At 35.4% G+C, this 14,306-nt stretch overlaps 1 long non-coding RNA gene across 1 annotated transcript in view; it reads right to left on the bottom strand.

The window, feature by feature from the left end:
• The window catches only part of LOC135299086 (uncharacterized), a 53,289-nt gene extending 45,063 nt beyond the window's left edge, over positions 1-8,226 (bottom strand). The window contains exon 1 of the long non-coding RNA XR_010361141.1: positions 7,955-8,226. This is a non-coding gene — a long non-coding RNA (uncharacterized LOC135299086). The remainder of the gene's footprint in view (positions 1-7,954) is intronic.
• Between the last annotated feature and the right edge of the window lie 6,080 nt (positions 8,227-14,306).

Below are 14,306 nucleotides of genomic sequence, written 5' to 3'. Positions count from 1 at the left end.
TTAAAATAGCCCAAGCACCCGAAGAAATGAGTTTTCTATATTTTGTTTTAATTATTCAGATGAAGCTGATAGAATAAAAATCTCTGCACCCCTCTAAAAGATAAAAGCTATGAAATGCCATTCACTGTGTCAGCAATATTTAATTGTCATGTAAAAACATCTATTGGACAAGAAGTCTGATCATCTGTCACAATAAATGCACTCAAATACTTTAAAACAAGAGAAGATAATTTAAAAAGTAATTTATAGGAAATTACAATTAATGTCACTAAGAGCAACAAGTTCAATGGAACAATAAAAACTAGTAGAGAATTAAGACTTAATTCCTAAAGCAAGCAACATCCCCTTTTATTATACTCCTATATTGCTTTTTGAAGAATATCATGCCAATGCTTTACCCTTGGTTCTACTGCCAAGTTTCAATTAGCTACTGTTCTGAGCCAAGCTGGCAAAAAGAATTCTAGACTTAATCTATCACTTTAAATAAGTGAGTAAATTCAACATATGGGCCAACTCACTAGCAAAACTTCTGTCCCATAACTGTCGCATACTGCATGTGAAATTAAATTTAGTATGAAATAAACAAAGTATGAGGGTGTGCCAGATTTAAACCTTTAAATTCACTTCTTTAGCACTCGATTTTAACGAGATGCCAGTAAACATTCAAAACAAAATCAGCTTTAATGAACTGCATCAAAACCTTTTTTAAAAATGAAAAAGTCAGTAGCAATTAGTTTTTAATTGCCTGTCTCCATGTCATCTTAATTAGTAGCAGATTATAATTTTTGGTTTGGCCTATTAGTTTCTCAGCATGATTGGTTTTGGTTTACACTATTTTGGGGTAGTTCAGTATTACATTTTTCAGATTGGTTATAATTTAGTTATTTAATTACAGTACATTGCTCCAGCCAGTAGCAATCCCAAGAGAGCTAATCATTAAACTAGAGTTGTGTACACATTGAAGGTATGCTGTAATTTTTTCTGATACTTTACTGAATATCTAAATCATATTACTTTTTATGAGCTAACTGAAGAGTTCCATTTAATAACATAATCACAATAATTATTAAGTTCTACTAAAGATGAATAAAATAATTATCATTAAACATCTACATGTTTATGGTTTGTTCAAGTGCTACATACAGTGGAATGGTGAGGCTGCTTTTATAACAGTAGGTATATGAGCTATATAAAGTAGAGTAATAATAATAACCAAAACAACCCAAACCCACTCTCAAACTGCAAAAGTCATCCAGGGAACAGAAGTACAACAGAAAGGGATGTTTGGAATATGATCTATAGTATACATTGAGATATATACAGATAGATAAATAGATAGTATATATACATCTATGTATAGTATACATAGATATAGATATATATATGTGTATGTGTATATATATATGTAGTACAGAGTAGGCACAACAACTCTGTTCAGCCTCAGAAGGGCAGATGCTGCTTGTGCATGCATCCCATTGTGCCAGTATAGGAAAGAAGAGAGTAGCCTCAGAAGGGCTGAAATTTACCTCTGACTCTACCCTTTGTGGAAGTCATCCACTGGAGCTTGTCATTCACTGTAGCTCTCACATAAATGCTGAGGGGTTGTATCAAAAGTAGGTGACATGAGCAGAGGAACCAGTTACTTTGGGTCTCCCCTTGACAATATCATTTGGGCAGCAAAAGATAATTCAGGCGGTAACAGGCTATAGGGTGTTCCTGTGCAGCAAATGCTACAGGAAAAGTGCTGAAAGATGCACTCACAAGGGGAATGTAAGGAGCTCTCATTCCCACAGAAAGAGCTACTGAAGTTAGCAGAAGCATATTGGTATTTTGATAATGCTGGTATAGATGAGTACATTTTTTATTTCCATCCTCCTTTGTCTTCCTTCTAAAGACCTGGGTCAAAGAAGGAATAGGAAATTCCTGGAATTCAATCTAAATGCCATCAAAACAAAACAATACATTTTTGATGCGGTATAGCTAGTATTCAACCTGAACAAGTGAAGAACATAATGTTTACTTTCGTCTACATCCTTTTGCAGTAGCAAAACAATGTCACAAAGGAGAACACCCTTGATCTCTGTGACAACTGTTTACCACAGACTGTTAGGTGGGATTTAGCCACTATAAACAATTATAAGAACAATTATAAGATTAGATATTAAATCTCACTTACTAAAAACAGCTCTAAAACTCTTTACACTGAACCTGGAACAGGATCAGCATTCTGATGCATAGGAAGAAAAGCAAGCCTATCTACTCAAATGATGACCTAAATGTACACATAGATGGGATATATAGGTATGAGAGATCAATTAGAACAAAAGGTTCTTGTAGACTAGTCAGTCTTATTGGTAACACTGAAATGTTTACTAAAACAGAAGCAAAAGCCACCAAGAATTACTGTAAGCAACTAAAACCTGTGTAAATTATCTTCATGAATGGCACTTAAGAGTAATTTGGCATTCACTGAAAAACAGAAAGTATATGAAATTTCACCTGCTGGTAAAGAGAAAGAAAAATATCTGGTAGATGTTCTTTATGGTTCATAATTACATGACACTCAAACTTCATTGCTATGCAACAAATAGGCCCCACAACTGAAACTCTCACCTCTTACAACCAGTAACAGCAATATGCCTTTGTGAGCTTTCATAAGAGATTTTTATAGACACTTCTGAGTAACATGGTTCTCTTTTTATAAACAACGCTGACTTTATTTCAGCTAAGAGACTTAAAAGATAATCAGGTTTCACCACTGCTTGTATAAAACTATCAGAAAATTCTATTATGTGCTTTTAAGCTTACTTCTTGTTTTGCTGAATTTAGCAAGTGTTACGACATGATTATAAATGAACAGATAACAGGCTGAAATCCTTTGTACTTGGAAAAGTAGAAACAAGAAAACAAGGTTGCCTCGTCCCCAAGCAGCACACAATCTAAGCCTAAAATGAGACTAAAGATAGACTGGAAACTATGAAAGGCATTTCCAGCAAAGCCAAGTAAAATAATATGAAATAAAGAGTCCTCCAATTATATGTCCCCTACTAAATTCACTTAAGACATTCCTCACTGCTCCTTACAGCACTGGCTTCCATGGGTACCTGGGATGATTTGAATGTAACCCATTCCCCATTTTTTCAGTGTTTTTAAGGTGGGGGCTGGGTTAGGTACAACTAGCATGCTGTGGAGCACAGGAAGTGCACAGTGCCACTCCTCCCTGTGCTTCTCCAAATGAAGGGTCTGGTTGAGGTGGGTAACAGCCACTGAGAAACTCCTCTTTGAGCTACCACTTCTTTTTTTCCCACACACAGACAATTAAATTTTTCAAGTATTTGGGGATTTCTGAAGCTGAAAAGCACTAAAAGTGTCAGGTCTTACAGTCCTCAGTCACAAATGGAATGTAATACTGACATAGATTTAAAAGCAAATAAAGACAGCAATATATTTCACAATCAGTGAAATCTTTGTAGATATCAGCACAGGAAAAAATAAAAAGGATGTATAGATAATGATTCATAAAATTCAATCATAATTTTTCACTGGTGAAAATACCTGTAGCTTTTGCTTTATCTTAGTATTATATGCAAGATCTCACACTGTTTGGTTCATAAAAGAAGTGATTAAATCCAAGCCCTTTGTTTGACTACTTTCTCCCACTCTCCAAAAGAATACTTCTCTGTCCAGGCTTAATAAGCAGAATATTTGAAATAACAGAAAGATTTTTGTTACTGATACACTGGACCCAAAATAAGTACAAATTTATAACTGTCCCACTAAAACCTTGAACCAACAGTAAGCGGGACTTGACCCAGCTAACAGGTGAACCAAAACCACAGTAGAATATCCAGGGGCCTATTTTTCTTTCCTGTGAAATCATGAACAAAGATTAATGCTGAAACAAAGGGACTAATGAGAAAAGAGAGAATGAGACTGATCCACAGTAATTGAATAGGAGACATTCTGGCAGCAGCTTTCCTTCAAAGGGCTTCAGCTCAACATCTTCCTCTGGTTTCAGCTGAGAAAGCAATTATACACTGAAGGCTATAGAAAAACAGACTTGCTTTTAAGGTATCGGAAATGTTTTGACATGAGTTTTAAACAAAACATGTACAACACATACAAAGCCATGGAAAAAACCTGCTTGGTTTAATGTTTCATTACAAACTGGGAACGCAGCCCACATTAACTGAAAGGTTCACATAGATTTTGTATGAACTTGGGCCAAGATATGTTATGGTTTCACATCAAAACCTGTCAGAAATTTGTGGGTTTTGCATGGTTGCATTGTGAAATTGGGTGAAACCAGTATTTTACTTGGAGTTCTGGGATCCAGCTGAATCCAAACACAAACCAAAATTCAATGAACATAAAGGCATGTAGATTAAAGTCTTTAAAAAAATTTATAAACCCAACGTGTTTTTCACAGCTATGAATGGAGCCTCTTTTTCAGATCATCCAACACTGATCAAATGTCAAGGAGAGAGTTCAGAAGTCTTGCGGTTTTGAAAAACCTGTATTCATTAAGCTCTGAAACAGTTCAGTTGAAACTGGTTTAAGTACATCTTGTGTATAACACTACTCAAGCTGCAGTGTTACTTTCACAGACTTTTCTTAAATTGTTTGGAAAATAATTTAAGTTACATTATATAACTATATTTTACATGTAATTGAGAATTTTTTTTAACACATCCACACACAACACATCTGCCCCCAAACATTACAAAAGTTTCTAAAGTTAGCAAAGTAACTTCTTCCAGGAAAGACATGAATCCAAGGGAACAGAAAGAATAGAATATGATGTAGAGGAAGTGACATGACTACTTCCTAGAACCTTATGTAGACACTTATTGAGGAAAGATAGTAAAATGGTAGTCCAAATTTAATAAATCAAAAGGGCAGCACACCTTTTCTCTTTTTATGATTTTACCTGCAGAGAACAGTACTGCAAGATTCAGTCTAGAAAAGAATTGTTTCATGCTGACAAGGTCATATGTTTCAAATCCTGGTATACTGCAGTGAAGCATTCTAAAATCATTCCACAAATACAGGAAGAGAAACCCCAGTTTAAAAATGTGGCCTGTTGAATCCAACCAAGAAAAAAAAATTCAAAACGGCATTAGTACTGAGACTGCAGAAAAATAATAGCTCTCAAACTGAGATTACATGTGAAATCTGAATATGTACTAGATGGTGGTACATAGCTTCTGTGTCAATTTAAGGGAATAGTGGTATGAAGGGGACAGAAGTTATATGATTTAGGTTAATTAGTAGCTTCAGTTTTTAGCCCTATGAAATATCTTTTGGATTAACTGAGGTTAAATTCAGGCTGTTAATCCACATTAAAACCAAACTCCTAATCCACTTTAAAAGTATTTATTGTCTCAAGTTTATCAACACACATTAAGATGGCAACTATGACTTGCTTGCTATTAGTTTCCACACCTGTATTCAAGGGGCACATACTGGATAAAGAGAGGAGAGGTGGAAGCAAATGTAGATAAATTAGATGTTTTCAGAGGGACTGGGCATGATAGGCTGCATTCTAGAATACTGTACCAAACTGCCAATGAAAACTCAAAGCTGTAAGTAGTTCTCTCTAAAAAAACATGGGAAAAAGGAAAGGTACTTTAAAAAAATGAGAAAATTACATAGAAATATAAACTGCTGAGAAACTATAAATACATGAAAGTTAACTTTCAGAACAGATCTGTCAATAATACCAACCCAAAATCACACCAGAGTGAACTATAATGTATTTCTAAAATTCACTCTGATTATCAGAATTTCTCTCAACTCTGCAGAGTAGATATATATATAATAGGAAGTGATATATATTATAGGAAGATTGGTTCACTGTGAAAAAAGTTTCCACTGAAAAAAACCAGAACATTAGTAATTTTATACTATATCATGCAGCTCTGTTTTTACGGTTTTACTTCAAAGTTGTCAGACAAGGAAAACAAGAGAAGCACTCAGATTACTTCTGCTTAGGGAGATAGGAAGAAGGAAACATGTTTCCTCATATCAGCTGAAAGAACTGAACATTGTAGAAGTTTGTGGAGGAAAAAAAATGAGTTCCCTTCTCTAATGGAGAGAACTTTCATAAAATGTAGAGACACAATGTTATCCCTGCAGAAGTAGAAATTTAGGCTGCCTTTGAATGTCTCCCTCACCAAAGTTCAGCACATTTCAAGCAGAAAAAGCGCAAGAGCCAGCTGACATTCAGTGACGGTTCACAGCACTGAAAAGCTTCTACAAATGCCATTTCTACACACAGAACCTGACTAAGGAGGAAAAATATTAAAGTCCATTAAAGTGTAACATCAACATAAGCAGATTGTTTCTTATCCAGTGGATTCTTCCCTTTGTTTGCTTCTGTAACAGGTTCTAAACGTTTTTGTGGTTTTACTTAAAGTAACCAAGGGCTGTAAGAAGTTCCATGCAACAAACCACGAATTCCACAATGCACATTCACGCTTGATGTGCCTCGCTCTGAGAGCCAATAAACTAAGAAATTAGGGGGAAAAATGACACTGTTCTGTTTGATATTTACACTCTGCTTATTTTACTAGAGGACTTTTCAAATCCACAACTGGAGACAGTATTACTACAGCACTGGTCTAAGTGTAGAAAGAGGATGTACCTCTTTTAGATGACTAAAATAGAGTGGCATATTTTTATAGTCTTATAGTCATGTTATGGTGATAAAGCACACCAGAGACCAGAGGTATATAATGTTTTTTTCACACTCAGGCAATCTGAATGTTCTGATTGTTGATGAACTGATCCTAATAAGCAGGGTTGTGAAACAACTTGTTTGTACTGCGCAGTTGTCGTGAGTGCTTCCGCATCAGGAATTCACTAAACACATTGCCTGTGCTTTCTACAACTAAAGCCTATCCAAACTGCTAAGGTCCTTTGCTTTTAGATACTATATTTAGAGAGCAGCAAGGTTTCTACTTCTTTTTTTTTCCCTCCACACTGTATCATTTCAAGCAAATATCCAAAGGCAGAGGATGCACCATCTGGAACACAGTTTGCCTAATTGCTGCTCCCTGTGGCACTCATGAAACAGGTGTTTTGGGATAAGTCTTCATAATAGGATTTTGTGTGCATAGTACCTAGGAGGATTGTTTGACACTTGCATCATTAAAATTAGTAAAATCTATTGGAGTGAAGGCAAGCCTGAAGAATTTAAGTGTCTTAATATTACTTAGTTTAATGTTAATGTCCCAAACTCTGTAAAGAAATTATGTCCAAAACGTTTCTCCTTCTTGCCTTTTCCATGTTGCATTCTAATGGTGTCCTTACAAAACTGAAAGAATGGGTAGGTAGAATCAAAAGATTTTAATATTCTCACTTAGATCAAGAAAGTTCCCACAATGCCATGGATATCTGTATTCTAATTATGTCTAACAGACCTAAACAACTACCGAGACTTATATCTATACATAATAGTAAAACAGATAGACCTTTATCTATGGTCTCTTATTATTGGTATTGTTATTTCATTCAAATATTTTAATCCTCATTATCTAGGTCACTGGAATGAACTTATCCCAAGCAAACTGGTACCACCTGAAGAAAGTGCAGTTCTGGGTTTTGAGAAAAAAGACCACGCTTCCTCCTATATTTTAGTTTTACCTTTGAGAATGCATTAAAAATAATTTAAAAAAACTAAAGTGAGCCTTACAGAGAGTCCAGAAATTCAGCCTTGTATAAACTGTTGGTCATTAATCTTCCTTCGTATTTGTTTAGGCAACAAGAATTCATGCGAGACAACATAGTAGAAGTATAATTCTGGATTTTAGAGTCAGTTGGAAAATATGGAGGTATGTTCTTACTGGTGTTTTCCAGGTCAGTATTTTAGGGAGAATGCTGGATTCTGGTGATGTTCATCAGGAAGAAAAAAAAAAGTCAACAGAATCCTGCCTTGCTTTTCTTAGCTTACTTGCTTACTGAATTCCTCAGCAGCTGCATTCCTAAACCTTCAATCCATGCCAGAGGTTGTAACAGGGTCAGGCTTTCAGTATCCAATGCTGCACAGGCATCCTGCTGGACCTTGCTGGGGTTTCAGTCCCTCTTATGTTCCAGTATATTTAGCTTTCACTACCAACACATGCCTCACTGAGCAGTCAGGCTAAAGGCACCAACAGGACTCTGAACATTTTCACACAAGTGTGTGAAAGGAAATGTGATGCACACAGCAGTCCAGCAGGCAGAGAAGCATGTTCCATAATGACAAATCATGAGAATGCAAAAAGGAGACTGTGGTCCTACCTCATGATTTGGTCATAATTTCTTCCAGGAACAGTTAATAATTGCATGGATTCCTTCTGGAGCAGTGGAGACTCATGTACCACACTACTGCCTTCTGAGATGACCAGAGACCAAATAAGCTCCAGAGATGCCTCAGCTGTTCCATTAGGTTTGAGGAAAAAAACCCAAACCAAACCTAAACTAACAAAAAACCCCAGCCAACCAAAAAACAACCAACCAAAGAAAAAAAAACCCAAAGCAACATTAAAAAAAACCCAAAACCCAAACAAAGAAGAACAAAAAACCACCACCAAACTAAAGCAGAGGGAATCAAACTGCATGGAAAAGAAAAATTAACATTAGTTTAAATGGCCAGCAAACCATAATCAAACTTTACTTTCCTATAACTCAGCTTCCCTTGTTACACTCATTTTTATTATATCTGTGTTCTCTCAGTTTCTCTATTACATTCAAGATATTACATCCCATATTTTTTTGCTTTCTTCTGTACCTTCTCTTGTGCACGGATCATTTCTCCAAAAACATCACAGTTGCTTCACAGTAGTTTCTCCCAGTTCTGTCATCTGGCTAATCTTTTGTCCTCAATCCTCTTATTTCCAGCATTCAAATGAGAATTTATTTTCCTAAATACTCTGCTAGGAAACACTTAAAGGTGTTTCCAGCACATAATCCACAAATATGCTTTGATCCTGTGCTGCAGGTGAAAGGTGAAAGGCACACAGGATCTATGAGGCAGCCTCAGGAAATATGCCTTGTCTCAGCACAATATGCATTATTCACATCATCATCTAGTTCAGTATTATTTACAAAATAAGAAAACAGTCTTAGAACCCTTAAGCCCCAAAGATCCACAGATAAGGAGTATCCTACTGCGGATATGTTGAAATGCATTCACTGCTCAAAAAACAATCTCAAAAATGATAAAAATAGGACACCAATAGCTGCAAGGTCTTACAGTTTCTGCAGTCTTAAAGGGCATTTTCCCATCTCCTGCAGTAATTTATGTCACCCAGGCCACGAAGGCAGTGCACTGCAAGGATATTTGGTAACTGTGTCTGGGCACATACAAACAAAGTAGGAGAGGGAGGAATATACTTTGACTCACACCTTCAGCTTGGACACGTTTCTCTTGGAAATGGTTATGAAAATGCGACAAGATTTATAAACATAGTATTACACTTATACCATATGATAAATACAAGTATAAATTATAACAAGCTTGAGAATTTTCAGCATTCTGGAAACAGAAGTATGGGAATGTCAGCATACAGGAAACTATTTGAAAAAGTATTGTAAGCTTATTAAGAAATACACTTAATAGCCCACACCAGCTCTGGTATGCTGCAAAAGGACAATGTGTTGTAATTTATTTATTGTTGAAATAGCACAAATAGCCTTAAGATGGTTTAGCAAATGAATTTCAAAATGATTTAAATTTTAAAATTCAAGAAAAGGTGATGTTGGGAAAAAGACACCATGACAAAAAGGTGACTTTGGAAGGTTATGGCTTGCATCATTTGCTTTCTTTGCAGTTACTTTCCTTCAAGATAATTTTTTATAATACAAATGATGCTATTATTCTTAGCTTATGCGCTCGTGTATTCTTAGATTTTGTTTGTTTCTCCTCTGAAAAATTTTTCAACACCCAAATCACTTTTGGTAGGGAAGGAGTATTGTACCTAAAATCTGACAGGAATTTTTTTATACTTTTCTAAATAAGGAGCTGGTCTAATGTTTTTAAAGAGGTTTGTTTTTCTTTTGGTTTTGTTGTTTTTTTTGGTTTTTTTTTAATCTGGAATCTTCACTTAATAAGGGAAGATTTACAGAAATTTACCCAGAAATATTTCCACACAAAAGATAGAATCCTATGCATGGGATAGAGATAAGAAGATAACATTAAATAATAAAATTTTAACCAAAGGAACGATAAAGAAAGATCACAAACATCAGCAGATTAAATTTAATAATATAGTTAGCAAGGATGAAAAAAGAGTTTGAGGGACAAGCAAATACAGCAATCAAAACTAGTTTTATGTACTTCTTCTAACACCTCAGAGGAAAAAAAAAAAAGCCTGCCAAAGTGTCTATAGTGCCAATTGACATTCATGGCATGAAGACAGCACAGAGAAAGGCCAAGATTATTTAAAAAGAAGCAAAATTAATTCTCTGAATTTGTTTTCTGTGGAGGAAACCATCGAGGTCCTAACTTGGGAATCCTATAGAAGAGAGCACACACAGGCCAAGCAATGGACACAACCAGAGCCAGACAGCATACACCAGGGATTTTTAACAGAACTCAACAATGAAATATCAAAATTATCTACGTACCATGTGCTATAAAGGCATGTAAATTTATCAATATAGAGTTCAGAGAAGAGATGGAGGGATTGCTTTCTGTCAAGCTCATAATTAACCTGAATTTTGGCAAGGTGCAATTCAGTGACCTTCTCATTTTTGCGGAATCTCATGAGCAGTTTTCTTTGGGCTCCTCACACAGCAGAAGCAGCTCTTGTCAACTTTTCTTTCCAGCAAGCCCCCCTGGAGTGCTGCCCTCATCTTTCCCCTGTTTACTCCGCTCCCCACAACTTCTGCCTCTGGAAAAGCAGCATGATGGCATCACAGCTTCTCACTGCTTGTTCTCTGACTTTTAGTCCTCATCACATTGCTTACTTTGAAGTCACCAACTCCATGCATGCATAAAAACTGCACAAGTCTCTTTCTGCCTTAATTAACATTAATATTGCAGAAAACTAACCTCACACCCTTTCGATTCCAGTCTTAATAATCTTCCAAAGCTCTGTATTAAAAGGCATTTTGTTATGTTAGAATTCCCTTATCTCTGTTTTCTTTCAGCTGCCCTCTGTATACACTGTATGCCAGCCAACATTTAAATCATTTACTAAGGATAAATTACTGTATTTCTTCCTAAATAAGTAGTGGAATGTAGTCCTGCTAAAACTATAAGAACAAGTTAAAAATTATGAGCCATTTCACAGTTAGATGGTCACAGTTACAAGAGTATATATTGAAAAAGAATATGTACATACATAAAAAATGTAGAGAGCATCAGTGCAAAATTACTCTTTACTATCATATATCTGGTTTGATGCAATACATTCTCAGCAAACTTTCTGGTGCTCAGTAGTCTTCCAAGTGTTAAGCATTTTAAGAATTTATGGTTATGAATAGTGTAATTCTCATAAGGATTATTTTTCATAAGAAGGAAACAAAACCAATTTTTTTGCTTCTTCAGCATTTATAAAAAACTACTCTCACTCAGCAGAGGAAGAATAAAACAAATCCTAGCATATAAGTGGCCATTCAAATTATTATAGCATCTGCATAGTTGGTACTTTGAGATTTGATAGCAAGGAGATACTCAAGGACAGAGTTATTTTTTGTACTCATAATGGCAGTGTTAAGCTCCCCACATAGAGCAAAGCATCCTGAAAATGCAGGATTATAAATATGAGAAAAATAAAACAAATAGGAAAAGGTAAATAGACATTTTACACATACACTCATTATTAGCCTCTTCTGTCCCACACTACAAATATTGCACAGCACTAGTGCATTGTCCTTCAGATTCCAGCCTTGGTATTTTTCCAAAGGTCTGACAAACATTCTTTTGTTATTTCATAATTTTGTCAGTACTTTTTCCTTCCAGTTACTCTCTGCTTATAAGCTGATTGGGTTGATACACTTGTCCAGCCATGCCCTGAACCTGATCAGTGCAGTCTGTCCTGCCTACCATTAACAGTCCAGCTATCTATATTTTCAGTACAAAAAGGTAAATGGTTTTATTCCAATTTTCACTGTCAGAAAACAGTCACAATCCTTGGGAAGGGCTGCCTTTCAGGCATTTATTTAAATGTTGCTAATATAATATGAAAACCTTCAAGGATTCCACATTAAAAAGGCAACATATATATGTAAATCTCATCATTGCTACATTGAATTAGGTATGGATGCATAAGAAAATGTTACACTGGAAGAATATTCAATTTCTGCTTGCTGTGGAATTTGGTTTTCATTGGGGGCAGGGTGAGAAAGGTATTTCAATAATGAGGAAGAACTTCCAACATCCATTAAATACATTCACTACATGCATGTTTATAGTCTGTATTTTTCAAATATCAGCTCAGTATCAGGAAGTACAATTTAACTAATATCATTCATGATTTTGCACATGTGCTGTTCAGTATAAAATGCTGCCTTCACTGACAGCTGCTTTGCAAGCACATGGAGTCTGTGAAGCGTAGAAAATATACTTCCTAATTTATTGTCTTTAGTTTCACTGAAAGATCGCAAGACAAATTAGATTTTCCAATTTCCTTCAGGGAAAGTAGTGACATTTTCTGTTATCCTTTAAGCACTTAGAGTATATGAAGAACAGAGAAGTCAATAATCAGCAGTAGCTATGCCATCCAACATCTAATTACCAGTGCAGTATTTAGAAGTACTACACTACTCTCTTCTCACAATTTTCTGTGTAATGGCAGATTTTATAGGCTTTTAAAGTTTAGGGGGTTGCCATTAAGAATAAAAGAGCACTTCCTGAAATTAAATAAAATATTCTGTATTTTAAAGTACTCTCTGAAACACAGATGCAGAACACTGAATATTTTTTGGCTGCTAAGAAGAATCTGACAACAGCCTCCGAACCATCTAACCTCATGTTTTCTAGAGAATTTTCCAATTCTCTTTAAAACATGTTAGCACAACTCTTCCCAAAAATTCATTGTCTTTCTCCTCAGAGTGAAATAAGAAAAAAAGCAACAATTCAAACCCAAACAACAAACAAACAGAAAATTCAACCAAAGCCACTGTTCAGAAATGTTGGAAAGCGGGGCTGTGTAGCCTGGCAATCAGGACAGTTCCTCAAGCAGTAACAGCACACAACTGCACAGGCTCAAGATTTTCATCCAGCACAGGGAACACATGTTAATTTTATTCCTCCCTTCCCCCCAGTCCAAAATGCGAGGTGTTAATGGAAACTAAACCAGAAAACTGATGAGCAACTCCAGACAAAGATATCAATAGAAATTTTGAGTCTCTTGACTGCTTGAATATTTTAAAAATATAAACAAGGCTAAAAAGAAGCAATGGTCACATTTTCCTAACACTCTGAAAGATATTTTATTGTTTTTATTATAGGCTAAATATATTTAGTAAATTTCATATCAATTGAAGGTGGTTTTTCTCTTTGACTTGAGACATTATTAGTAGTAGTAACAGTATGAAAAGTGTCCTGAAGGAGATAAATTAGGGTACTTGGAGTTGAAAAGACTGAGATAGAAACATTGGAAATGCTTCAGGATTTTAAAATGTACTGACAATCTAATGATCTGTTAAAATTATCTTGTAATAATCACTTTTGAAAGCATCAGCTTTGCTGTGATTTTTGATTTTCTGATTTCTTAGGAAGCTTATTAACTAGGGATATAGTCACTCAGTATTAAACATTTTCCTAAACGATTAAGTATTTCACCTGGCTGCCAAGTAACACTACAGCTACATTTATTATTTACATACATACAGTATTTGTAAAAATTTAATAAAAGATAAGTCTTCCTTATTTCTCAGTAGGAAACTGTAAACGTGAACCAATAAGAATCTTTACTTTTTGGATAGCACGTTGAAATACCTAAAAAATGCTGATTTATTAGTCTTCTGAACACTATACAGAAGGTTACATTCTACACAACAAGTGAAAATTATTTTCATATTCTAGGGTGTAAATGGAACTGCATCTGGGCTGGATAAGCTTTGGCATTCATCTCACAGTTCAGCATAGCAGTCATAACTCAATAATCACTTTTATTGGTAAAATAGAGAATCTCCCTCCCTCCCATTTTGATGGTGGTTTGTTGGGTTGGGTTTTTTTTCTCAGCTTGTACACAGTGTCACCTTTTAAGTATTGAAAAATGCTTACATTGAAGAAGAATTTCCAACGAGACCAAAAATTTTCCTTGCACTGGCAAGGAACATCATATTGAATAGATGACAATCATCTCACCTGT

The sequence above is a fragment of the Passer domesticus genome, chromosome 4, assembly GCF_036417665.1.
Source record: "Passer domesticus isolate bPasDom1 chromosome 4, bPasDom1.hap1, whole genome shotgun sequence".
In the NCBI taxonomy this organism is placed as follows: Eukaryota; Metazoa; Chordata; class Aves; order Passeriformes; family Passeridae; genus Passer; species Passer domesticus.
Note: the sequence above shows the minus strand (reverse complement) of the source record. Positions and strands in the feature narration are given on the sequence as shown.